The sequence below is a fragment of the Eulemur rufifrons genome, chromosome 19 (assembly GCF_041146395.1).
Source record: "Eulemur rufifrons isolate Redbay chromosome 19, OSU_ERuf_1, whole genome shotgun sequence".
NCBI lineage: Eukaryota > Metazoa > Chordata > Mammalia > Primates > Lemuridae > Eulemur > Eulemur rufifrons.
In genome coordinates, this window is record NC_091001.1 from 40568319 (window position 1) to 40595371 (window position 27053).

A 27053-nucleotide genomic window follows, 5' to 3' on the forward strand; every position below is an offset into this window, starting at 1 on the left:
TAAGGGTTGCTGCTGTCCCTACAGCCACTCTCCCTACAGTCAGGTGACAAATGGCCTTAGAAAAACCTGACATTTCTGTAATTAACCACCTTTTATTCAAGGAATCAGGACAACTCCCAATGTGCCTCCTGCAGCTAATGGTAGTAGCAAACCTGAGCCTGCCCCGCATCCCCTCTGGTCATGACGCGCCCCTGAACAGAGCCCCTCAGCACCCCCAAGAGTTACATCCATTTTTAGAGTTTTCTTGCTTCCAGTTATTAAATGGGATTTTCATGTGTCAAGATGTCAGGATCTGAAACCAGACAGTCAGCTCTTTGAAAACCCACAAGGCAGACCTAGAAGTTAAAGAAATTAAGAACTTATGGGGAAAACAGGATCAGGGAAGAAAGAACCTGCAAGAAGCCCTAATCTTTTTTTTCCCCGCTCTCTCTCTAAAATAAAAGAAAGATAGCACACATTTTACATGTTTGTTATTACTAACAATGGATATGTTACTACTACCATCTTTGGATGCACATCCTCCCTCCCCTGCATCTTGAAAAAGATGCTTGTAAATTCATTTTGCTCAGCTGCCAATAACATTCCTTCCGGCCAGTGGTTTCCCCACCATGTCTGGGTTGTCATCCAGAAGCACATGCCCTTCTTACTCTGCTGAAGAGTTTGACTCCCACCTGCCAGGCCCCACTTGTAGTATGCACATTCACTTATTAAAGGTTCTGAACAGTCCCATGGTAAATAAGCCCATTTAACTCAGTCTTAGTAGCCTTTTTCCAGACGTTCATTCATTCAGCAATATTAACCAAAGCCCTCCTCTCAGCTGGTGGGGATATAGCAACACCTATTCCCTGCTCTCATGGGGCCATAAACAAACAGCGCGATGAATGCATGCAACCAAGCCAGGGGGCAGGTGCGATGGCCAGCAATAAAGAAGGGTGCGGGATGACATGGGAAGAGGTGGACAGAATGAGGGAGCAAACCAAGCAGACCCCTGGGCAAAGACCTTGGTCCTGGTCTCAGAATTCCACAAGTGGTAAGAAGGCCAGTGTCCCTCGTGCAAAGTAGAAAAAGGAAAAGGGAGTGGATCAGGTGAGGAGTCTTGTCAATGGCCCTTTACTGAGATGGAAACCTCTGGGTCACCAACCCCATCACACAACCTCCCCCCGGGGATCACATATCCAGTGCTCAACTTTTAAAACATTCTTTTAAAACACATCCAGACACTAAAGGAAATTTCTTAAATAAAACCTGGTAATGCACAAGGAACGGGTAACCTTTGGAGAGCTACAGGGGAGAAGGGACAGTCCAGGGCTGGAGCAACGGGGATATTTCACCATCAATCCTATTGTATTTTCTGAACTATAACACATTACCTGATCAAAAGAATTATTAAATTACAACTTAATAAAGCAAAATATGGCATAGGAATTTATACTATAGATAAAGTTCTACTACATGTCACAGATTTTTAGACTTATAGTAAGGGTTTCTCTCGATCTATGTTCAGAAATTTCCTTTGTCTTCTCTATTGTCGTCCTTATAATTTACCACCTTGGAATGACTGATCAACCTTAGCAGAATGAAAACACACTCTGAGCTCTGTCCAGCGAGGAATATATTTGCGATTAAGACAGATTCTCATGAGCAATAATAATGATATACAGAAAACATCTACATGGGACTCACTGCATACCAGGCACAGGTCTCAGCAGAAATTAACTCATGTAACCCTGGCCTGAGAGTGTGCTCCTATTATCATACTTAAGAAAATCCTTCTACGGATATGTGTGTATCCTCCTATTCAAGAATTTTAAGTTCCTTAAAATCTCTGTACAGCAAGAAAGGAGGGAGAAACAGTACTGAATTGCATGGTCTCAAATAACTGGGGAGCTCACATTCTCCTTCACATACCTTCTGAAGCCTGCAATCACATTTCCTTGCAGTGTTTTCCCTGACTGAGGTTCCTGGTTCCTCTTGTCACTATACAGGACAATTAAAAAAAAAAAGTGTCATTAAAAGCTATAAGATCAACTTACTTATCACAGCTTGGTTTATACTTGGGAGATAGTTAACCACTTTGATTATTCGAGCATATTTTGCAAAACAGGTATCCTATAGAGGCAGGATATATTGGGATTTCTTGGTAAATGAATAAATATTTTAAATGTACCAAAAGAGCTAGCTGTTTAAAAAAGACTCTTCCATGCAACTTAGTGTGAAAAATATTTTTTGTAGCAAAAATCATCAAATCCAATTATACCTGCTTTATATGTTTGATACAGGTAAAGGATTCCTGTGTAAGATTATCAAATTTTCCAATACAATATATTCTCTCAGTTTTGCATTCCTTCAATTTTTTTGCACCTGGCAAATTCTAGCCAAATATCATATAATGAATGAATAATTGGAAATAAGCCAAATTCATGGAATTAGATTACTGATTTAAGAGAATTAGCTAGCAAAATAAACATACAACTCATTTAACATACAATAGAGCCCAAGCTGACTGGGATACACAAAGCACAGTCTAGCTGTGCTTCCTTTTTACTCTAAGCAGGAATGCTAAAATTAAAAGCAATTTGATGTTATATAGATTAAAAGATTAAGCTTTCTATAAAGTCAGGCATTGCTTACGACAGGATACATTCTGAGAAATTCGCCTTTAGGTGATTTTGTCCTTGTGAGAACATCACAGAGTGTACTTACACAAACCTAGATGGTACAGCCTACTACACACCTAATGGTACCGCCTATTGCTCCCAGGCTACAAAGCTGTACAGCATGTTACTGTACTAAATACTGTAGGCTACTATGCACAATGGTAAGGATTCGTGCATCTAAACACTGAAAAGGTAAGATAAAAATACAGTATAATCTATGGGACCACTATCATGTGTGGTCTGTCATTGACCGAAATGTCATTATACAGCACGTGACTGTACTCATGTCCAGATTTTTCCAGACCTGTATGACAAGAAAATGAATTCCTTGGTTTCTGCAATCTCTAAGGTCCTGCATTCACCTCTCTCCTCTGTTCCTATTTCTGGCTCTCTCCCACTTTTTTATTGAATAACCTTCCAAGCATTTGAAAAAATGATTTGAATATCACTGCAAGTTGCTCATGATATTTACTAATTCTTTCTTTGTTCAATTTTGCTAGCACTACAATTTTCATTTCAGGGAAGGAAAGAATTTTTCTCTCAGGTATTTCTTCGAGATTTATTCTTCAGGGTCAAGAGCAAAGATGGAAAGATTTTTTTTCCATCTTAAAATTCTAATTCTGAGCTAAGATGGACTATGCCGTAATTATAATGGGCAGGAGAAGGGGGAAGACCACTTCTCTCTTTTTATGTCTTTTCTTTTTAACCCAGTCACTGAAAAGAGTGAAGAAGTAGATGGCTGGTGATCAGCAAGCTGGAGCTGAACTGAGCCGCCTAATTTTAATAGTGTCTGAGACATTTCTCACTCTGGCAGTTAAAATCGAGCAATGCAATAACTCAACTCCTCATGGCCCAAAGCCCCAGACTTTGGTGTTTCAGACAAAAAAAAAAACCCTTTATGACAGTCCTGCTGCATAGCTAACCAGAACCTGGCTGTGCTGCTTTCTATTCACTGCCCAGCCCTTTCCTGCCAGACTTGGAAAACCTGGCTCACCTTCCCAGCCAGAAGTGCAGAAATTCATGCCTCAACCTCCAACTTCTGACAAGCCTCCGGACGGTGAAAATGGGAGGCTGAGGGCACCCTGGCGCCTGTCTGGCAGGGAATGTGCGTTTCCAACCCTGGCTACCCCTCGCACCCACCAAAGCAGTGCTCCTCAGAAAGGCTGCACATTTGCACATGTTCCTGCTTCCCTGCCTTCTCTCCCTCCCTCTCTCTCTCTCTTTCTCTGCCTGCTCCTTTCACCCGAGTGGAACATTTTCTTCCTCTTTCCGCCGCCAATTACAAATGCAAATTCTCAGGATGAGAGAAGTAAATTATAGGATCGTCCAAGTATCAATAACTCCGCCGACCACAGCATCCGCGTGCACACCTTAATGCATCATTAACGTGATGGAGGCTCTTCCCGTTAATCCCACGAACTAGGGAGGTCCTCAAGTCGCCAAAACACATCGGGATGTGGCTCGCCAGGAAAAAAAAAAAAAACCGATTCTCCTATTTTTCCATCCACCGAGGGTTGGGGTAGGGTCCCGGGGGCACTGAAACCCACCCTCCCCGCGGGTCCCCAAGCTCACCCTCCGTGGAGCCGGCGCGCGCCTGGGTCCTCAGGCGTCTCCCGCGGCCTGGGCGAGAAGCTCTGCTCGGGCCTCGCCCGGCCTGTGGGCGAAGCGCGCGGGGTCCCTGCGTCCCGGGAGCGCCGAGGGCCGCCCCGCCCCGCCCCAGGCCACCGAGCCGCCACCGAGCCGCCACCGGCGGCCTCTGCGCCGCGGCCCGCCCGGCCCCGGGATGTGGCTGTGGCGGCGGTGGAGGCGGCGGAAGGAAGGAAGAAGCGCGGCCCGTAAGGCCGCCTCCCGGGGCCAGGCCGCCGCCGCCCCTCGCGGCCCCCGCGCGCTTGCCCGGCCTTGTGCGTCCCCGGCCCGCGCGCGTCCCCGCCGTCGTCCCCGCGCGCGCTCCGCCCGGGCCGCCGAGGAGGCGCGGCCGAGGGTCCCCAGGCCCCGGTCCCGCGCGCGGCCTCCGCCTCTTCTGCTGCCTTGGAAACGCGTTCAGTTCCGGGAAGCCAAGTCCCGCCCGGTCTCCATCCAGAAAACAGGTTTGCTGTTTGAGGAAAAAAAAAAATCCCGAACTTGGGAAAATGCAAAAAGTTGGTAAATAATTGTTCGTTTAAAAAAAAATCCCTAACTTTAAAAAGGCCAAATTACTTGAGTTCGGGTTACCTCCCAGCATTTTCTAATAAGCCCACGTAGGAAACGCAAGACCTTCTATTCTTTAAGAGCCGGCTGCCTGTCTTGGCGATGTAACTCTGTCGTGGTGTAGTGGTTTAACAAACGATAACTGTTTAAGGCCTGAACGGTTTAGAGGCCTACAGAGTTGTTAACTTCTTTTTTTTTTTTTTTTGAGGCAGAGTCCCGCTCTGTCACCCTGGCTAGAGTGCCATGGCGTCAGCCTAGCTCACAGCAACCTCGAACTCCGGGGCTCAACCAATCCTCCTGCCTCAGCCTCCCGAGTAGCTGGGACTACAGGCATGCGCCACCATGGCCAGCAGATTTTTTTTCTATATATTTTTAGTTGTCCATATAACTTCTTTCTATTTTTAGTAGAGACGGGGTCCTCGCTCTTGCTCAGGCTGGTCTCGAACTCCTGAGCTCAAGCGATCCGCCCCCCTCTGCCTCCCAGAGTGCTAGGATTACAGGCGTGAGCCACCGCTCCGGATAAGGCTTTAGGATTTTAGAGCCTGAGGGAAGAGTCGATCCCAAAGGTATTCAGGTTTTATTGCCCTCAAAAAGGTAAACTAGTTTTATTTTGATCTAACCTACATGTTTGTTAACTACCCAACTATATCTATATCTATTTAGCAAATAGAGAAGATTGATGTGTTTATGTATACACACGTGCACGCACACATAAAATTTTCATCAAGCTTTCAAGGAACCGGCTTTTTTTTTTTTTGGCCTTCCCTGTTGGTTTCCTCATTAATGAGTTAAATATAATATTGAAGGAGCTCACTGAGAATTTCACTTTCAGCACCATTGCTAGCCATCGTGGTTTAAAAGATGACAAAGTGGTTCCCTCGGTCTTTGGTCCCTCATTCAAAAGATGTTTATGGAGTCCTTTTGGGGGGCACTGTGTTGAGATGAGACATTTGGTTTCCCTTTGAGGATCTGAAGGGACACTCATACATGGGAGAAAAAGCAGTAAGTAAATTTGGAGCTTAGATGTGACATAGCATATTATGCAGCATTTAAGAATCCAAGCTCTGGGAATGAATTGAATCATTTGGGGATTCAAATCCTTATTCACCACATATACTTGTGACCTTGTCAAGTTCTTTCATCTCTCTGTGCCCCAATTTCCTCATCTATAAAATGGAAGAAAGTATATAGCATTTCCCTCAGGGGGTGGTACTAAAGAATATTGGAGATGATGCATTTAAAGTACATAGCACAGTTCTCCCCTAGTAGTAAATATTGCAATAAACACACACCGTTGTCATTATTATTATTACAGCATTCCTAAGATGTTGTTAAAAATATTAAAAGATGTAGTTCTTTCTAGAGGCTTACATATTCGCAGCTAAGGTAACTGAGTATTTTTCTTGAAATTTCCCCAAATTACTCTAGTTCTTTTTGTTTCTACAAATGAACTTCCAGGAAAATATTAGTATTTAGTCTTTATAGCAGGAGGATGGTTTCTAAAGTAGCACTGCTCAAAGAGTGAACTGTGGACTTCTGAGGGGTCTCCAAGATCCTTTTAGGGGATCTGCAGTGGCAAAACTATTTTCATAGTAATACTTGGACATTATTTTTCTCCTTTGCTATGTAGACATTTGTTCTGATGGTGCAAAAGAAAGGCTGGCACTTAGCATGAATCCCAGCAGTGGAACAAAACTGAATCAGTAGTCATTTCGTCCTTCACCATCATGTACTTGCAGTAAAAACAAATAAAAAATGTCATTGTGAAGCAGTCATATCGCTTGTGATGGGATGGGAAATGCACAGAAGTGCTCCTTCTACATCACAAAGGATGGTGGTTGTGTGGAGGCCACACTCTTGGTTGATGGTTTGCAAAGCAGAACAACTAGCTGCTCTTTTTCACGGGACATCATTTGTACTTGAAAGAAGAACTGACAGACAAAATGTGGTTACTCAGATTTGGGTATTAGACAGACATTTCTCCAAAATGAATGAAATGAGCCTTTCACTTCAAGGAAAACCACTGATAGTATTTGTTGCCAGTGATACAGTTCAGGCTTTCAAGTGAAAATTCAAACTTTTGGAAAACCTATATCCATCACTGTGAGTTTGACAGCATCCCCATATTTAAAGATTTTTCTGATGAGATCAGAGGTGGTACTAGCAATCCTTTTGTTTTAATATTCTATAATGATCGACCAATTGTGGCATGATAAACATATATTTGGCCTTTGACCCTGGTTCCTGACACAAAGCTCCTAAATCCCTTGGAATTTCCTGGGTGATAGGAGTGTGTTTTATTCTAATAGAAGGCAACTCTTCAGATGGGGACTGGTCCCTGGAAAGACCAGGCCTGGATTAGAAGCCTGGAACTTTCGGCCCTATGCCCCATCCTCTGGGGAGCGGGGAGAGGCTAGAGATTGAATTAATCTCATCATGCCTACTTGATGAAACCTCCATAAAAAAACCCTAAGCAACGGGGTTCAGAGACTTTCTAGGTTGGTGAACATGTCCAGGTGCTGGGAGAGGTGTGCCTGCAGAGAGCATGGAAGCTCTGCACCCCTTCCCACGTACCTTGCTCCGTGTGTCTGTCTCTTCCATTGGCTATCCTGGAGTTGTATCCTTTGTGATAAACCCATAATAGCAAGTAAACTTTTTCTGAGTTCTGTGAGCCGTGCTAGCAAATTATCATAGGGGAGAGTCATGGGAACCCCTGATTTATAGCCTAATTGGACAGAAGTAGGGATATCCTGGGAACCCTGTACTTGCAACTGGCATCTGAAGTGAGGGAAGTCTTGGGAGTTGAGCCCTGAACCTGTGGGGTGTGACTCCAACTCCAGATAGTTAGTGTCAGGATTAAACTGAATTGTAGGACATCCAGCTGGTGTGTGGAGAATCAGAGAATTGGTTGTTGGTGTTGGAAAACACCCTAGACCGATGAATTTTGATGTTACAGAGCATGAAATGTTCATTGATAGGGTTTTGGATTCCACATTATACCAACCTTTAAAAAACTACCACTTGTTGAATTTGGGTGTAGGAACCCAAAATACCTAAAATTATCTGAAAATATTAAAATACTTCTTTCTTTGTCTACTTATCTGTGTGAGGAAGGATTTTCTTCATATCCTTTAAGCAAAATAATGTTTATTGTATTAGATGGAATGCAGAGAGAGAGGTATATGATTTCAGCTATCTTCTATTAAGCCAGACATTAAAGAGATTGGCAAAAAAAGGTAAAAAATGCCATATTTCTGTTTTAGAAAATATAGCTATTTTTTCCTTAAAGTGTGTTATTTAAGATATAATGGGAATATTCATTTTTTGAATGAATTAATAAGTAAATGTTTTCAATTTCTCAGTTTTATTTTCTTCATATTCTTAGTATAAATGGATATAATACAGATTAACAAAAGCTCTTTGGGTTCCTTGATAATTTTTAAAAATATAAATGGGTCCTGAGTCCAAAATGGTTGAGAATTGCTGTTCTCATAAAAATCCAAATTCTTAACTGAAAAAGAAAAATACATCAGATTCTTTTACCCTCCCCACACTGCTAAATGACTATTTCTGAAGTTGCAACTGGAGATGCCTGGGCTGGAGGTGACACTGGGGAATGACACAAGTTAACCACCAACCAAAGCCTTTTGCCATCTGCTTGAACCAACCACAGCCCTTCCTGCAAGTGGAGTAATAGAACAGATGCATCTAGAAAAACCAAGATGTCTTGGGGGGCAGGGAGGAGGTTCATATGGAGAAGCATCATCCTACACAAGTAGAAATTTGCCAGTTCCTCTGAGCCTTCTGTATTAAGATTTTATAAATTCCTCTCCTATTCTTCATTTGGTGTTAAACATGTATGGACTCAGGGTCTTTAATGCTGGATGCTAGAATCTGGAATTGTTTTCCCTCTGGCCTGTTCTCCAACTCCTAGCCATGCCACAGAGAAGCTTTTGTAGTTTCCATGTCAACCAGGGAAAGGGACAATTCCTACAATCCTGGTTCTCCTATTCCTGAACACTCATTTCAGGATACATAGTGGGCACCAGTCACTCGGGTTTCCTGGGGGTTCCTTTAAGAAGTGGGTTTGGAAATGACTTCTTAGCCACTCTGAATTGTAAAGGTAATAGAAAATTGCAAACAGAGAATGCAAATTCCAGTTCCTTTCTCTGAGCACACTGAAAATTTACACTGGCTCCCTTGGTGGGTGTATGAGGAGAAGCTTACCAGAGTTGAAATAGGATTTTGTCCAGGTTAAATCTATAGGAGAGCTTTAGTGGCCCCAGCCAGACATCTCTGGGTAGTGCCAAAACTATGAAATGCTCAGCTGGTCAGAGGGCTCTTTCTAGCAGACGTAGAGTTAGAAGCAGGAATTACACAAGCCCACACAAGTTGATAACACTTTCCTATTTATAGATGGCAATGCAATTCAAAAAAAATTTTTTTTCAAACCAGGAGAAGGCTGAATGAAGCAAGCTGAATTCCACACTCTTGCCCTCAGAAACCTTTAATGTGTTTATTATGGTCTTTATGGTGGGGCTGTTTTACGTTGTTAAGAACTTCTCCTAAATTATCTAAAATATTAGGACTACACATTTGGGGAAATTCACCAAGAGGATTTGTTTCATATTTTAAGTCTAAGAGGGATTTTCAAGACCTACATTTTGAATTGTTAAAAATATATTATAAAAATTACTAAAAGGAGAAAACCCATAGAGGTGCTGAACTCTCAAGGTGGGAAGAGACCATAGACACAACCCACTGTCAAGTTGGACTGCATTCCCAATATAATTAACTGGCCAAGGATGCAAAATTATATTGGAAGTAAGGTGGCCACACAGAGTATGCTTGGGTGGTGTGACTGTGTTCTCGCCAGTGAGGTGTGTGCAGATGTGATCTAAGCCACCCCTAGGGCTCACCCTTAAGAACATGCCATGTGAACCTGAGGTTTTCTTCCCCTGATGCTTGCCATGTGTTCTAGAAGGCAGACACACAAAATAGGAGCAGCTGTGATCCTTGAGTCACCAATTGGAGGAAAGTTGCTTTATCTTCATGGAATGAATGAAGATACATACCAGCTACGTATATAATATTGCATAATCCACTAATCCCATCTGCATCTCATTTTTCTCATCTGTAAAAATCAGACCTAGGCCGGGCGCGGTGGCTCACGCCTGTAATCCTAGCACTCTGGGAGGCCGAGGTGGGCGGATCGTTTGAGCTCAGGAGTTCGAGACCAGCCTGAGCAAGAGCGAGACCCCAGCTCTACTAAAAATAGAAAGAAATTATATGGACAGCTAAAAATATATATAGAAAAAATTAGCCGGGCATGGTGGTGCATGCCTGTAGTCCCAGCTACTCGGGAGGCTGAGACAGGAGGATCGCTTAAGCCCAGGAGTTTGAGGTTGCTGTGAGCTAGGCTGACGCCACGGCACTCACTCTAGCCTGGGCAACAGAGTGAGACTCTGTCTCAAAAAAAAAAAAAAAAAAAAAAAAAAAAAAAAAAAAAAAAAAAAAAATCAGACCTAATAAACATCTGGAGAATATATCACCCATTAATAGCTGAATACACATTCTTATCAAGAACACATAAAACATTCTTCACGATACATATGCCATATGCTAAGCTGTAAAACAAACCCCAATACATTTAAAAAGTCATACAAAGTATATTCTCTAGTCACAATGGAGTTAAGTTTGTTGTTGACAATAACAGCAGGAAATTTGGGAAATTTACAAATATGTGGAAATTAAATTACACATTCCTAATAACTAGTGGGTCAAAGAATAAATCATAAGTGAAATGAGAAAATACTTTCAAGAGAATGAAAATGAATGCACAACACACCAAAACTTATGAGATAAACTGAGAGCAGTGTTCAGAACCTTATAGCTGTAAATACCAACTTAGAAAAAAAAAAAAAGAACCAAAAATCAGATCTCAAATCTAACCTAACTTTTCATTTTAAGAAACTATAAGAAGAATAGCACACTAAACCTAAAGCAAGAAGAAAGGAAGAAAGAGTAGAAACAAATGAAAGAGAAAACAGAAAAACAATAGAGAAAATCATTGAAACAAAAAGTTTATTCTTTGAAAAGATCAGCAAAGTTGATATGCCTTTTGCTGAACTGACCAAGTAAAAAGCGAAGAATCAAATTACTAAAATCAAGAATGAGGCCGGGCGTGGTGGCTCACGCCTGTAATCCTAGCACTCTGGGAGGCCGAGGCAGGTGGATCGCTTGAGGTCAGGAGTTCGAGACCAGCCTGAGCAAGAGCGAGACCCCGTCTCTACTAAAAATAGAAAGAAATTATATGGACAACTAAAAACATATATAGAAAAAATTAGCCGGGCATGATGGCGCATGCCTGTAGTCCCAGCTACTCGGGAGGCTGAGGCAGTAGGATCGCTTAAGCCCAGGAGTTTGAGGTTGCTGTGAGCTAGGCTGATGCCACGGCACTCACTCTAGCCCGGGCAACAGAGCGAGACTCTGACTCAAAAAAAAAAAAAAAAAGAATTACAGAAGGGGCATTATTGCAAATCCTACAGAAATAAAAAGGATTGTAAGTGAATAATAGTATGAACAATTGTATGCCAATAAATTAGATGACCTAATGGAATGGACAAATTTCTAGAGAGACACAAGCTACATTAACTCAAGAAGAAATAGAAAATTCAAATAGACTGTTAGTGAGTAAGAGATTGAATTAGTAATTTTGAAACTTTCTACAAAGAAAAGACTAGGTCCGGTTGACTTCACTGTTGAATTCTACCAAACATTTAAAAAAGAATTAATGACAATCCTTCACAAACTCTTCCAAAAAATAGAAGAGGATGGAATACATCCCAACTCATTCTATGAAGCGAATACTACCCTGATTGCAAGACCACACTTAGACATCACAAGAAAACAACAGACCAATACCTTTTATGACTATAGACACATAAATTCTCAATAAAACACAGGCAAACTGAACCCAGCAACATATAATAGGATTATATACCATGACCAAGTGGAATGTATCCCAGGAATGCAAGGTTGCTTTAACATCTGAAAATCAATCAATGTAATACACCTTATCAGTAGGATAAAGGACAAATAAAAATCACATGACTAAATAGAAGCAGGAAAAAGATTTGACAAAATTCAACTTCCCTTCATGATAACACATACAACAAATTAGGAATTGGAGGGAACTTTCTCAATCTGATAAACACCATCCACAAAGACCCACATGTAATATTATACTTCATGATGAAAGACCAAAAGCTTTCCACCTGAGATCAGAAACAAGACGAGGATGTCCACTCTCATCACTTCTATTCAACATTCCTCTCTAATTACATCTATTCAACATTTTACTGGGTGTTTCCGCTAGGACAGTTAGGCAAGAAAAGAAATAGAAGGCATCCATATTGGAAAGGAAGAAGTTAACTGTTAAACTATCTCCATTTGCAGATGAAATCATCTCTCCACTAGAAAACTATTAAAACTAATAAATGAGTTCAGCAAAATTATAGGCTATAAGACCAATATATAAAAATCAATTGTATTTTTACAGACTAGTAACAAACAACCCAAAAATGAAATTAGGAAAAAAAATTCTATTTATAATAGCATATAAAGGAATAAAATTCTTAGGGATAAATTTAACAAAAGAGGTTCAAAGTATATACTCGAAAAGTATAAACGTTTTTTCAAAGAAATTAAAGAATACCTAAACAAATGTAGAGAAATTCCATGTTCATTTATCAGAGGACTTAATGTTATTAAGATAGCAATATTCTTCATATTGATCTACAAATTTATTGCAGTCCTCATTAAAATTCCAGCTGGCTTCTTGACATAAATTGCCACTCTGAACCTAAAAATTAACATGAAAATTCAAGAGACCCAGAGTAACCAAAAACATCTTGAAAAAGAAGATCAGAATCTGAGGAATCACACTTTCTAATCTTAAAACTTACTACAAACCTACAGTAATCAAGACAGTGTGGAACCAGCATAAGAATAGATACATGGATCAATGGAATAGAATTGAGAGTCCTGTAATAAACCTTCACATTTATGGTCAATGGATTTCCAACAAAGAATGCTAAGATAATAAAATGAAAAAAGAGTAGTCTTTTCAATAGATGATGCTGGGACAATTGGATTCCACATGCAACAGCATGAATTTAGATACTTCCCTCACACCTTATAAAAAAATTAACTCAAAATGGACTATAGACCTAACTTCAAGAGCTAAAACTAAAAAACTAGTAAAAAACATATGCATAAGTCTTTGTAACTTTGGGTTAGACAATGTTTCCTTAGATATGACACCAGAAGCACAAGCAACAAAAGAAAAAAATAGATAAATTGGGACTTTATCAAAATTTTAAAAATTTTATGCTTCCAAGGACACTATCAAGAAAATGAAGAGACAACCCACAGAATGGGAGAAAATTTTTGCAAATCATATATATGATAAGGGACTAATATCTAGAATATCTACAGAATTCTTACAGTTGAAAAATGAAAGACAAATAACCCAATTTAAATATGGGCAAAGATCTGCATAGACATTTTTCCAGTGAAGATATACAAATGACCGATAAGGACATGTAATGATGTTGAACATCATTAATCAGTAAGGAAATGCAAATCAAAACTACTTCACACCCACCATGACAGCTGTAATCAAAAAGATGATAACAAGTGTTGGTGACTTGTGGGAAATAGAACCTTTATACATTGCTGATGAGAATGGGAAATGGTTCAGTCACTTTGGAAAGCTTTTTGGCAGTTTTAAAAAATATTAAACATAGAGTTACCATGTAATTCAGCAATTTCATTCCTAGCATATATGCAAGAAAAATGAAAACATAAATCTATGCAAAAACTTGTACATTAATGTTCACAACATTATTCATAATAGCTAGAGTGGAAACAACTCAAATGTTCATCAAATGGAGAATGAATTTTTAAAATGTGCTATATCCATGCAGTGGAACACTATTTGACAGTAAGAAGGAATGAAGTACTGATGCATGCTACAGTACAGATGACCTTTGAAAACATTATACTAAGTCAAAGAAGCTAGTCACAAAAGACCACGTATTGTATGATTCCATTTGAATGAAATGTGCAAAATTGGCAAATCTATAGAGACAGAAAGTAGATTAGTGGTTTCCTGAGTCTAATGTGGGGGTTGGAAATTGGGAATGACTACTAATAAGTACAGGGTTTCTTCTGGGGTGATGAAAATATTCTGAAATTAGACTGTGGTAATTATTGTGCAACTTTGTGAACATACTAAAAACTATTGAACCATACAATTTAAATGGGTGAGTTTTGTGATATGTGAAATTATATCTCAATAAAGGTGTTAATAAAAAAATGTGGGTGTGTAGTGGTTTAAAAAGTACCCAGACTACAATGGTTAATTTTATGTATTAACTTGACTGGGCTAAGGGATGCCCAGATAGCTGATAAAATATTATTTACAGGTATATCTGTGAGGGTGTTTCCGGAAGAGATTAGCATTTGTATCAGTAGACTGAGTAAAGAGGATCTGCCTTCACCAATGTGGGCAGGCATCATCCAATCTGTAGACGGCCTGAACAGAACAAAAAGGCAGAGGAAGAGCAGATTCTCATTCTCTCCTCTTGAGCTGAGACATCCATCTTCTCCTGCCCTTGGACATTGGAGCTCCTGGCTCTCAGGCCTTTTGCCTCAGAATAAATTACAACCAGCTTTCCTGGTTCTCCAGCTTGCAGACGGCAAATGGTGTGACTTCTCAGCTTCTATAATCACATGAGCCAATTCTGATAATAAATCAATAAGTCTTTCTCTCTCTCTCTTTTGATATATATATATATATATATATATATCTCCTATTGGTTCTGTTTCTCTGAAGAACTCTGACACTTACCCTCACACATATTGCCGTTCACTCCATTCTGTCTTTTTTGTGGATGCTGGTAAATCGCTTAACTTCTGGGCTTTAACTTTTTAATATATAATCAGTCTTGTTTTGAATGACTGCCGTGTTCCCAGACAGCTCTACTAGCCCATTATTCTGTGGAAGCTAGACCTGAATCTGTGCAGAGTCCTGTAGGGAATGCACATTTATATCTGGATCTATGTCCTGTAACAAAAGTAGCAAAGTGTGCAAGGAAAGATGTAGAAAATGTTGATCTAAGAAGGAAAAAATGAGGAGAAATAGGAGATAAAAAAAAAATCAGTAAGTTGATTTTTGTGTGATGTATAATAGTTAAGTAATTGCCAGTCCAGTTGGTTGAAAATACAATTACTGCTTTCTCTCCAATAATGGAAGGATGGGACCTATTTTTATGTCTCTTAAGGAGAATGCTGATTAAAATAGTTACTATTTTCTTTTTTCATACAAGGTATGTTGCTCAGAATGCAAAAGTGGGATCATCTTTTATAGTAAAGTAATGTTGTGCTAGGTTGCTACTTTGAAAATTGGCTCTATCTCTCTTCCAATAGTGAGCTCACATAGCATGGAAAAATGTATCCATCTCAGATAAGACCTATTAATAATAAAGCACGAATAGACTGTAAGTATCAAAAAGAAACAAACTCCTGATGTCTTACTACTAAATGTCCCAGGGTTGTTATCAGGAAGCTCTGCATCAAGTGGGAAGTTGGAAACTCACCATGCATGTGCTCTATTTTCTTTACCATTGAAATCTCTTCCTAGTAACAATTTAGCTGCAAAGGAGGAGCATTGAGTCTTCAGACCACAAGGGAAACACTTGGAGTGTCTAAAGAAAATGCAGATTTGTGAGCCATATTCCAAGACAGTTGCCCAAGTAGGCCCAGGTGAAGTCTGGAGACCCTAATTTTTAAGAGCTCCCTAAACAATTTCATTGAGTGGCCAGGTTGGGAGCACTGATCTAAACAAGGCCCTGAATTACTATATCATCAGTACTCAGATGCCACTGACTGTAAGATCCTGTGTTAATTTAGAAACAGCTTTTTTGGGTGTGTGCCCAATATGATCTTCAGGAAAGGAACAGCTTTTGAAGGGACAGGGTAGGTAGAGAAACACTACATCAATTGTACTAAAACTTTTTTGCTAAGTGAAAATAGTAATCACATATCCTTGCAATTGCATACCCTTTTCTTTCTCAGGACCACATTCAAAGCTTTAGCCTAAGTCCTCTTTGTTTCCAGAGTCTAAAGACTGCCCTGATTCCCTGGCAGTAATGCACAGCGTTGTGGAAACAAGCTGCCCTTAGTAACTTGAGTGCATGATCTTGATCACTTGAAAGCTCTCAGAACTGAGTGAGTGATTCCAAAGCACACAAAAGAATATTAGCATTTTATCTGCATTTTCTGTTTAGTCAAAGTCAGTTCATCCATCCCCTCTCCCTTTAATTGGATCACTCATTACTGAATGTTTAAAAGCTCTTCTTCAAAGTTGGCTGGAGGCTTTTTACAGAGTAATCCAATGCATTTGGATACCATTGCAAAGTATAGACTGGTTACCATGGTTACAATAACCTCTCCTAGCTTTGGACATCTGAGAGGGTTGATAATTCCCCTCCCTTTACATTGCTTTGCTTTGCAAACCCGAAGACACTGTTTCAGTGCTGCACTGTGGTTGTAAGGCTTTATTTTTGAAAATTTCATTTTTTCATTCTTAATGGAAATTAATAATCTAAATTCAAGTTAAAATTCAGTCACATATGGGTTCCTCCAAAGTAATTTACCTAACTGAGATGACAATGGGATAAACAGATGCCTTGCCTGCATGAATGAGTTTGCATATGTGCAGACAATGGCAACTATGTTACAATGTTTTCTTCTTTCTGGTGGCTGGCAAATTTTTTTTGCTATCAAATATAACAGCCAAATGTGGATCCAAGTGATACCTTAGTTCATAGTAAGAGTCAAGGTAAAGAATGTCTTAAAAGAAGATACTACTCCCAACCTTCTACTGAAACCACTCTTTTAAAAGCCACTGAGAACTCAATTCATTCATTCCTAGACGTTTTTCAAGTGCTTACTACCTGTCAGGTATTGCACGAGGTGCTGGAGATCCATAGAATAATAATAATATAGGAAATACTTATGTACTGCCTGGTATAATGCAAGCAGTTTTTCAAACTACACATAGCAACCTATTAGTGTGTCACAATAATCAATTTAGTGCTTCACAACCATCATTTAAAAGAATAGAAGAGAACTGGATAGGAAATAGTAGCATGCTTCCCTCCTATTAAGGGTAAAGGATTGTTTTGTAAAACTTTCATTTTATACACACATACACGCACACATCTATGTGCTCACATGTATGTGGTCACAATATATTAACATGTTTTTCCTATTGTTCTGGTCAACACATTTTTAAAACCAATGATCTAGAACATTATTACAGAAATTATGAATATAAATACTTTCACATTTTCAACTTCTCAAGCCAATACGCATCTCACATTATGAGAAAATAAAATTATAGGTCAATATTTCTCAAAAACACAGAAAAATCTTTTCAAATATTAATAGCAAATCGAATCTAGCAATATATAAAAAGAACAGTGCGTCATGACCAGGTGGAGTTTATTCTAGGAATGAAAGGTGGGCTTTAATATTTGAAAAGCAATCAATATAATTCATCACATTAAAAAATAAAAGAATAGTATGATCATTTAAATAGATGCAGAAAAGGCATTTAATAAACTTCAATATCCATTCGTGATAAAATTTCTCAGCAAAGTAGACATAGAAGAAAATTTCCATAATCTGATAAAGGACATCTACAAAGAAACAAACAAAAATAAACAACAAAAGTCTTATAGCTAACACCATATTTATTGGGTGAGCAAGGCAAATATATACACTATCACTATTTCTATTCAACATTGTACTGATGGTCTTAGTTTAGAGAGAAAGAAATAAAACTATCTTTACTCACAGATGAAATAATTTGGCATAGAGAAAATCCAAAGGATTATATTAATATATATTAAGTCATTTAATTATCACACAACCGTTTAGATGGATAGATGTTTTATGAGTATTTTCTCTTCTTTAAATGTTTAGAAGACTTCACTAAGGAAGTTTGTTGCTGGAATTTTCTTCATGAGAAAGTATTTAATTATAGATCCAATTTCTTTAACAGATGTAAGGTTATTCCAAGTTTTATATTTTCTCTTATGTAAGTTTTAGGATATTGTGTTTGGGGGAAATTTTTCCATTTCATCCAAATTTTCAAATTTGTTTCCATAAATTTATCCATAATATCTTATCATCTTTTGTAATATCTGTGGAATCCATATGAAGGTCTCCTCTCTCCTGATATTTGTGTTTTCTCTCTTTTTTCTTGTCCAGTCTTGCTAAAATTTATAATTTATTAATATTTTTCAAAAATCCAACTTTTGATCTTATTGATTTTTTCTGTTGCATGCCTGCTTTCTATTAATTTACTTTCTGTTTTTATCTTTATTTCCTTCCACCTCATCTTTTTATTTATTTGCTGTTCTTTTTGAGATAGAAGCTTAGATGATTTATTCTCAACCTTCCTCTTTTTTAATATTTGCATTTAAGGCTATAAATTTCCGTCTGAGTAATAGTTTGGTTATACCTCATAACTTTCGATATATAAGGTCACAACTCCCTGCTTGTTCTGCTTCATTTGGACAGCTTTTTCTATCAGTGCCCAGTTAGTGTTTCTTTTCTTTTTTTCTTTTTTTTTGTCTTGAGGCGTTCTGAAGTAGGCAGCGTGCTTTTGCAAATATCAGAACAATATTCACATAGTTCCACAAATCATTTTTCCTTATAATATACCTAACAAAACATCTTTTGGCATTGAGTCTTGAATGGTTTTGATTAAGAAAATATATTTTGATTCTTCCCATCTTCTGTACAGTTTATAAGAAACAGCATCTCAAACTCTTTTTAAAATATGAACTATTGTTATTTGTTCTTAACCTGCCTGTATTTGGTCAAAGGAGGAAGTGACAATGATCCTCTTTTGTCTTAATAAATAAAACTCAAACTATTTAAACTTTCCAGAAAATGGAAATGCTAAGTATTATAACCAGGGCAACAATTAAGACAGACAATCAGAATTAAAGATTTTGTACATATAAAAATTTACTTTCACAGTAGCAATATCTAAAATCCAGTTACATTTGCAAGAACACCTTTATGATGCAAACCAGAATCTGTTTTCCCAGAAGTGTGGAGGAAAACATGACGTTTTCTTCTTTTCTTCCTGAGATATTTTTCACCTGTGATTAGAAGGGGCTGCAGTTTCACGGCTAAGCATGGAATTCCATTAGCACTGAGAGAGAAGGGCAGGCCCAGGAGACTTACACTTGCAATGTGAAAATGGGGCAGAATAAAATAATTAGCAAATGGAATATGAGGCTGGTAATGTTTTGCTTCTATAATTCTGAGTCATTTTATCATGTATGGAAGTCCCCTTAAAGATTAATTTTACCTCCTAACTCAGACATTACTTGACTCATGGCACACAGTGGGATGAAAACTGGCCTAGTTAATTGTAGTACTGGCTTTTCAGGAGGGAGCCAGAAGTGGTTGTTGAAAATCAGAAAATTTTCTTCAGAAGCCTTAACATTTTGTATGGCCCTTGACTCAGCAATTGTATAGCTAAGGATTCTTCTAAGGACATAACTATTTTTATGTGTGAATATTTAACTATAAGTCTCCATCATAATGGTGCTTATAATTCTATAAAAACTGCAGGAAGCCTAAGTGTTCTCAAATAGGTAATATAAGTTTATTATATTAGAATATGATAGAGCAAGAAAATGATGCTGCTGATGAATATTTCATGATATAGAAAAACATTCATGCTATATTTTAAGTTAAAATATTATATATGAGATAATCAGTTTTTATGTTTTTAAAAAGAGCATATGCTATTAACTGAAATAACAAGATTCATAATTTGGAAAGGAGAGCTTCATTTCTCACAAAGGGTTGCAGCCTGTGGGTGCCCATTCCGACAGGCTGGAAAGCCAAGCCCTGGCCAGAAGCCAGGAACACATGCTTCAAGACAGGGACAATGGGAATAGGAATTTATACTGAGCGAAATGGCCAAGCTATGGGAAGAATCATGAATATTTATGAAAATAGAAATATGCACCTGAGCGATTGAGCTTTCTGCCCTTTCATGGGGTCCCTGTTCAGAAATGGCCATCCTCTATGTCAAAAAGGTGAAGCAAGGACGTGAAAACCCTCTCTGCACATGCTCCATAGACTGGTTAAATCCGCTTTGTGGCTGGTGGTCTCCTATCAGGAAAGAATGCTGGTCTGGATCAGGAGATTGGTTTCTGTTTAGCCTTTAGGAAAAAAGCCCGATGGCCCTTAGCAAGGGAGGGGGTATAATGATACGTGTATGACCTCCCAACCCATCATGGCTGGAAACTCAGTTTTAAGTTTTCTCTTAGGTCCCCTTGGCCAAAAAGGGGTCCATTCAGTCAGTGGGGGGCTTAGGATTTTCTTTTAGTTCACACTATATTATATATTTAATGCATTGATAAAAGACCAGAAGGATAAATACCAAATACTGACAGTGGTTATCTCTTGGAGTGGGGATTATATGTGATTTTATTTTATTTTTTTAGCTTATCTACAGTTTAAAAGAACTTAAAAAAATCCATGCCTTATAATTGTAATACTGAAAAACAGAAGCTATTGCTTTGTAAATTGCTTTAAAACAATTGAGAGATGAATGAACATGGACCCTTCCTGTGAAAATTTCCAGATATCTGACTTTGGAGCAGCTTGTTTTTCTTTTCTCCCCTGCATCCTCTGGAGGCAAATCTTGCTTCCCCAAGCCTTCCCTGAACTGGGAACTGACTGAGGTTGGGGCAACAGTCACAGCAGGAACCATGATAGAGAGCCCTGACCAGGGGACATTTTTCATAGTGATGGCCACCCGGCATCTTTTGACCAGCCCTCTCAGGCTTAGGGGAAATTCCTACCTTGCAAATCTGTTTCACAAATGAAGAGGTCAAAATTCCAGGCTCCTTTGTGGATGGGAAGCAGGGTTGGCAGCAATCAGTTGCTCTGTGCACAACCTCACAGGAGTGACATGAGGCCACAGGCTCTGCAGGACACGTCTGTATCACTGGTGTGGGTGAGTGCGGAGGTGTCTGGATTGGAAGAAGCAGTGGTTGCAAGCACAAATGTTGGACACAAGTGACATCGGCTTCCCTTCCATGCTCTAAACCTTGCCTGAGAAGTGCTCCTGTGGCCCGCTGTAACCCAAAATGTACAGCAGAAGGAATTCTGGCAAATGTCGTTCTACTGAGTAGATGGAGCCTTGCGGGGGATTTGCTGGTCACAGGCCAGAGCCACAGAGGGCAGGAGGGAAGGGTTTGGGAGGGAAGTTATGGTGTTAGGTTAGGTAGTGTTCTGAGCAAGTGGGAAAAGAAACCCTGGGGATGAAAGACTGGTGACAAAGGAGGCTTAGACTCTGACAGTGACTGATATAAACACATATGTGAAATAGGGTCAGTCTTGGTGGTCTCTAAGTAGAAAGTTCAGGTGTTTTGTCTTGAGAACCTAATCTGTGTTATAGGGTGTGGGGCAAGGACTTCCTGCTGCATTGAGGGAGGTGGCAGTGAACTGGCAAGTTGTGGGCAAGGAGTGGGGCACTTCTCTGAGAGCAGGTGGAGGTCTCTCAGAGTGTTCTCCCCAGGGAGAGCACCATGTCATTTAGGGGCAGATTCACCACCTCACCCTTTATGACATAGAAGAATTAGAGGTATCCTAAAAGGCCAAGAAAGGGTATCTGTTTAGAACACTTCAGTTGTCCCATAAAATGGCACCGTTTGTAACCATTACAAGTGATACCATGAGAGAACATTTTAAAATAAAAGAATAAGGATCCCAGGAAAAAGAAGGTGGTGGTGGCAGCAGAGTTTTTCAGTTTCTGAAAATATCCACATAAAAGCAGACAGAGCAACTAGGTAGTAAAACCAAAACCCCATAAATGATATTTACAACAAAGCTAGGTGAAACGGTATTGCCACAAACTTCAAAATACCAGTGGGCAGGGACAAACCACAGACTTGTCCATAGCAGCATCCGTACAGGAAGAAAAAGACAGAAGCAAACAGTAGCATCTGAAAGACTGGAGAACAGGAGAAACCCAAAATGAATTTGAGAACAACAGCGGAACTTGGGAAGGATCTTGCCCAATCCAATAGCAGGTGCGAGGCAGGAGCCTGTGGTCAGGACTGAGAGGCTGGGCAGTCTAGGCCTTAGGAACCCGCACTGCTCGCTAGCGCTCCCTTCTAGGAAGCGGCCCCACTGTCAGGAGAAACTGTTAGAAGTGAAGTCAAAATTGAGCAGGACAGGCAAGACAAGGATGAAGGAAAGAGACAACCCAGAACCAAGTGGGAAGGGTAACAATACTGCATTATACTGTAGCTATAGCACAGTTAACAATACTATATTACACACTTGAAATTTGTCAAGGGGGTAGACCTTAGGTGTTCTCACCACCCTCCCGGCCTCAAAAAAGATAACTGTGTAAAGTTATGGAAGTATTAACTAGTTTGATTAATGATGATCTTTCACAATATATACATATATCAAAACATCAAGTTGTACATCTTAAATATATACAATTTCTGTTTGTTAATTATACATCAGTAAAGCTGAAAATGTAGTGAATCTATATATTTTGTTGTTAAAAACACAAGATCCTGCATAGTGTTTATCTGTCTCAAAAAGCAATAGATTGTGAACATTTTCTCTTGTTTTTGTGGAACACACACACACATACATCATAAAACAGATGAAGGGAACAGCAGGAAGCAAGCTGCCTGTTTTTGAACATGCACAAAAATGACAGAAAGACAGTGAATTGTGTATTTAGAAAGGATTTCCTGAATCCTTTCCTTACTCCAAAAGTTCAAAAGAACTAATTCCACATAAAAAAGGAGCTACGGGAAAGGATCAAGATCAAATCCCACGCAAAGTTATTTTAAGGAAAAAAAAAAGAAAGAAAGAAAACAAGGAGCAGAGTAATATCCCTGCAGGCGAGAAAAGCATGCTGTGGATGTGCCCATAGAATAGAATAGAAGTATATTCTATTATTTCAGAACAAGATAAAAGGCATTAAGAAAATGATATAACACATAAAGGAAAAATAAATCAGAATTAGAAAAACTCAGAAATGAGATGACAGAATATAGGAAAGAATTAGTAATAAAAGGAAAAGAGCAAATACAGAAATGAAGAGTAAATTAGAAGAAATACAAGAAGTAATAAACAATAAACAGAAAAATATGTTAGAAATGAAAATTCAAAAAGATCAAAAATAAAAAGGATTTGAGAGAAAGTGACAAATATTGAAGATAAACAAAAAACAGTGATGTTAATGAGTCCCTGAAGAAGAAATCAAAGCAAGGAAACAGAACACATACTAAAAACTGTAATTCAAGACAACTTTCCTGAAATAAAGAAAAACTTGGAACTAAAAATGAAAGGGCCCATCATGTATACCATAATCGTACTGGTATGATAAACACTGAGATAAATTCTAGTAAATTTGTTAGACTTCATGGAAAAGAAAAACATTTTTGAGCATCTAGAAAAGAAAAAGAACCTATGACTTTTAAGGTAAATAAAATTAGATTATCATCAGACTTTTTGACACCAATTATTATGCTAGAAGAAAATGAAGAAAGATATGTGTAGTCTTGACAATTTCTTGAAAATTTAATATCCCTTTTAAAGTCTTTTTCAATTTGTAGGTTCCTCCTTCACCCTTTCATTTCTTTATAATTTATCTGTTGAAGAACCTGGTCTCTGGCCAGAAGAGTTTCTCACAGTCTGGATTTTGATGATTACACATTCATGGTGCAGTTCACCATGCTCCCTGTCCTTTGTATTTCTTGCCAATTGGCAGCTCCATCCAGAGACTGGATTAGAATCAGGTTCAATTCCTCTGGCAAGATTCTAGGCTGTGTTTGGCCAGGCAGGCATGAGATTTCTATGTGTCTCTCTTATGTGATCTTGTCAACCATTGACACTTAATGACTACCATTCTTTGTGAATTGCAAAATATGATATTCCAGTTCCAAAATTTCTTTTTTATTTATTGGTTGTAATACTTTTAGAAAAAGACACTATTTTTCGTCCACTATTTGGTTACCTGGGGGTCTAGATTATAAGGGAAAGGCAGAAAAAGTGCTTTATTCTTTCCTTCTACTTACTAGTTTCCAATATAATGCATTGGTTCCCCATCATCCTCTAAAGGTTAGAAAGTCTTTTTTAAAAACATCATTATGAGCTCATAGATTGAAACATATTTTATGGTTTCAATTTATTGCAGTTAACAGTATTGAAGCTTGCACTGTCTCATCTTTGATCAGTTGATGTCTCCCCACGCTGGCTCCTGAGTCCTTCGGACATGACCCTGCTAGTCTTTGGGAGCTTCCTTACTGTCTGTATTAGAAGATGTTCTAGGTTCATCCTATAATTTCCTATCCCAGAGCTGGAGTCCTTTCTCCAAGAAGCTATGGTTTCTTTTAGTAAGAAATGGTAATTTAAGACCACTATTTGGGCTCTAGAGTTGCTCATTGTTACTGGGCTCCTCATTGTCTTTTTGCCTGTTCAGCCAAGCTAAGAAAAAACATACAAAATATACACACATATATATTTCATAAATTCATACTGATAACTTCCAATTTTAATGTAAGACTAGAGCTTTTAATACTTAAGCTATATCTATTACATCTGAATTTCCTTTCTTCCATATTGAGAATCATGGTTGCGCCCCTGAACTAGGAACACATATTTGGGTGAAAAAACTATGAAGAAACACAAAGATGTGATTACCTTAAAAGTCAGGATAGTGATAAATTATGAGAAGTAGGGAGGTTGTGATTAGGATGGAGCACAGAGAGAGCTGGCAAAGTTCTTCTTAATGTGGGTGTTATTTGCCTTATAATAACTCATTAGGCTATATGTTTTAATTGTGTGGTTTCCCCCCCTTATCTACGGGAGATGCCTCCCAGATCCCCAGTGGATGCCTGAAAGTACGGATAGTACCCACCCATATACTGTGTTCTCATGATCCACTAACCAAGACGGCCACTAAGTGACTAATGAGTGGGTAGTGTATGCTGGACAAAGGGATGATTCAAGTCCTGGGGGCGCAGAGCAGGATGGGTGGTGCAAGATTTAAAACTTATGAATTGTTTGTTTCTGGAAATTTCCATTTAATATTTTTGGACCATGGTTGACCATGGGTAACTGAAACTGTGGAAAGTGAAATGGTGGATATGGGGGAACTACTGTATCTATTTTTATTTTATAATGAAACATTAAAAAACAATACAGTGGTCAAAGGGTACAAAATTTCAGTTAAGCAAGATGAATAAGTTCTGGAGATCTAATGTACAACATGGTGACTATAGCTAATGTTGTATTATGTACTTGAAATTTGCTAAAAGGATAGATCTTCAGTGTCCTTACCACCAAGAAAAGAAAAAAAGAAAAAAAAAAGAAAGAAAAAAAAGAAAGAAAAAAAAAAAGAAAAAGAAAAGAAAAAAAAGAAAAAAAAAGGTAACTATGTGAAGCAATGAGTGATGGAAATTTTAACTAACTTGATTGTGTTGGTCATTTCACAATGTATTAATATATGAATATCAAAACATCAAGTTGTACACCTTAAATATGTATAATTTCTATTTGCCAATTATACTTCAATAAAGCTGAAAAATGCAATGAATCTGTATATTTTATTATTAAAAATGCAAGACCCTGAACAGTGTTTATCTGTCTAAAAAAATAGATTGTGAACATCTCCTATTTATGTGGAAAAACACACATTACAAAACAGTACATGCATAGTATGATGACATTTGTATTAGAAATTACAGGGTGATTTGAAAGGAACTGAACTTTCAAAATTATGTCATTCATAGACTAGATTATACATGAACATGAGATTTCCTGTGGGACTATCTAAAGATCTCCTGTTATACCTCCTCTTGCAGAAATGAAACTGCACATTGAGGAAGCCATTTCAACCATTGGCAGAGAGATGCCACAGAGAGTCTGAGATTTACCATCGTGTGACATAAGAGGTGCAGAGTGAACAACTGTAAGAGTATAGAAACAGCTGTGACAGTTTGTTTATAAATTGCTTTGGACTGTGTATTTAGATATAGCCTATTTGACTGAGTAATACATTTTAATTTTAATTCTATTTTTAGTTTGAGACAGAGTCTCACTCTGTCACCCAGGCTGAAATGCAGTGTTGCAATCATAGCTTACTGTAAACTCAAACTCCTGGGCTCGAACAATCCTTCTATCTCATTCTCCCAAGTAGCTAGGACTACAGGTGTGTGTCATCATGCCTGGCTAATTTTTAATTTTTTTATTTATTATAGAGATGGGGTTCTCGCAGTGTTGCCCAGGCTAACTCAAACTCTTGGTCTCAAGCTATCCTCCCACCTCAGCCTCCCAAAGTGCTGGTATTACAAGCATGAGCCACCATGCCTGACATTTTTAAAAGTGTTTAGTTCTTTTTGAATTACCTTGTCTGTAGGCATAAAATATAATAGGAAGATAATCAAGAGAATAACCATGGTTACATGTAAGTGGTGGGATTAAGGTTTTGCTTTAATTATTTTCTTTTTACTTAGCTGAATTTCTAAAATTTTCATCATGACATTTAAAGAAAAAAACCAAAAGGCATAAAAGAAACGAAAATAATGGTGCCAAAATTCTATATTTTAAATGTTGATATGTTTTGTTGTTCTGGTGAATTTTTCCCAGTTTTGTTTGTTTGTCTTTTAGTGATGTACCTATATCCCCCACCTTGGATGATCTCTGGAGCCCCCAAAGTTTGAGCTTCTTTATCCTAATGAGTCAGCATTAAGGACGAAGTTCAGGAAAAGATGAAAAAAAATATGTGGATATTTCCCCACGTAGCCATCAGAGTTCAATCAGAGAAGCACAACCACTAGAAGTGATACACAATGTGGGATTTATTATAGGGATTTAGCCTTATGCAGTGTGGGAGGGGGCTAAACAGCTAATACATACACAGAATCGATTCTGCATCTGGCATGAGTCTGCGGTTAGTTGGGAAGGCAGCGAGGAAAGAAAGAGGAGTGTGAGATGAGGGCGAACCGGAACCAACTGGAACTTGCAAGAAGGGACTCAGACTTGCATCATCCTCTCCCGCCTCCACACCTC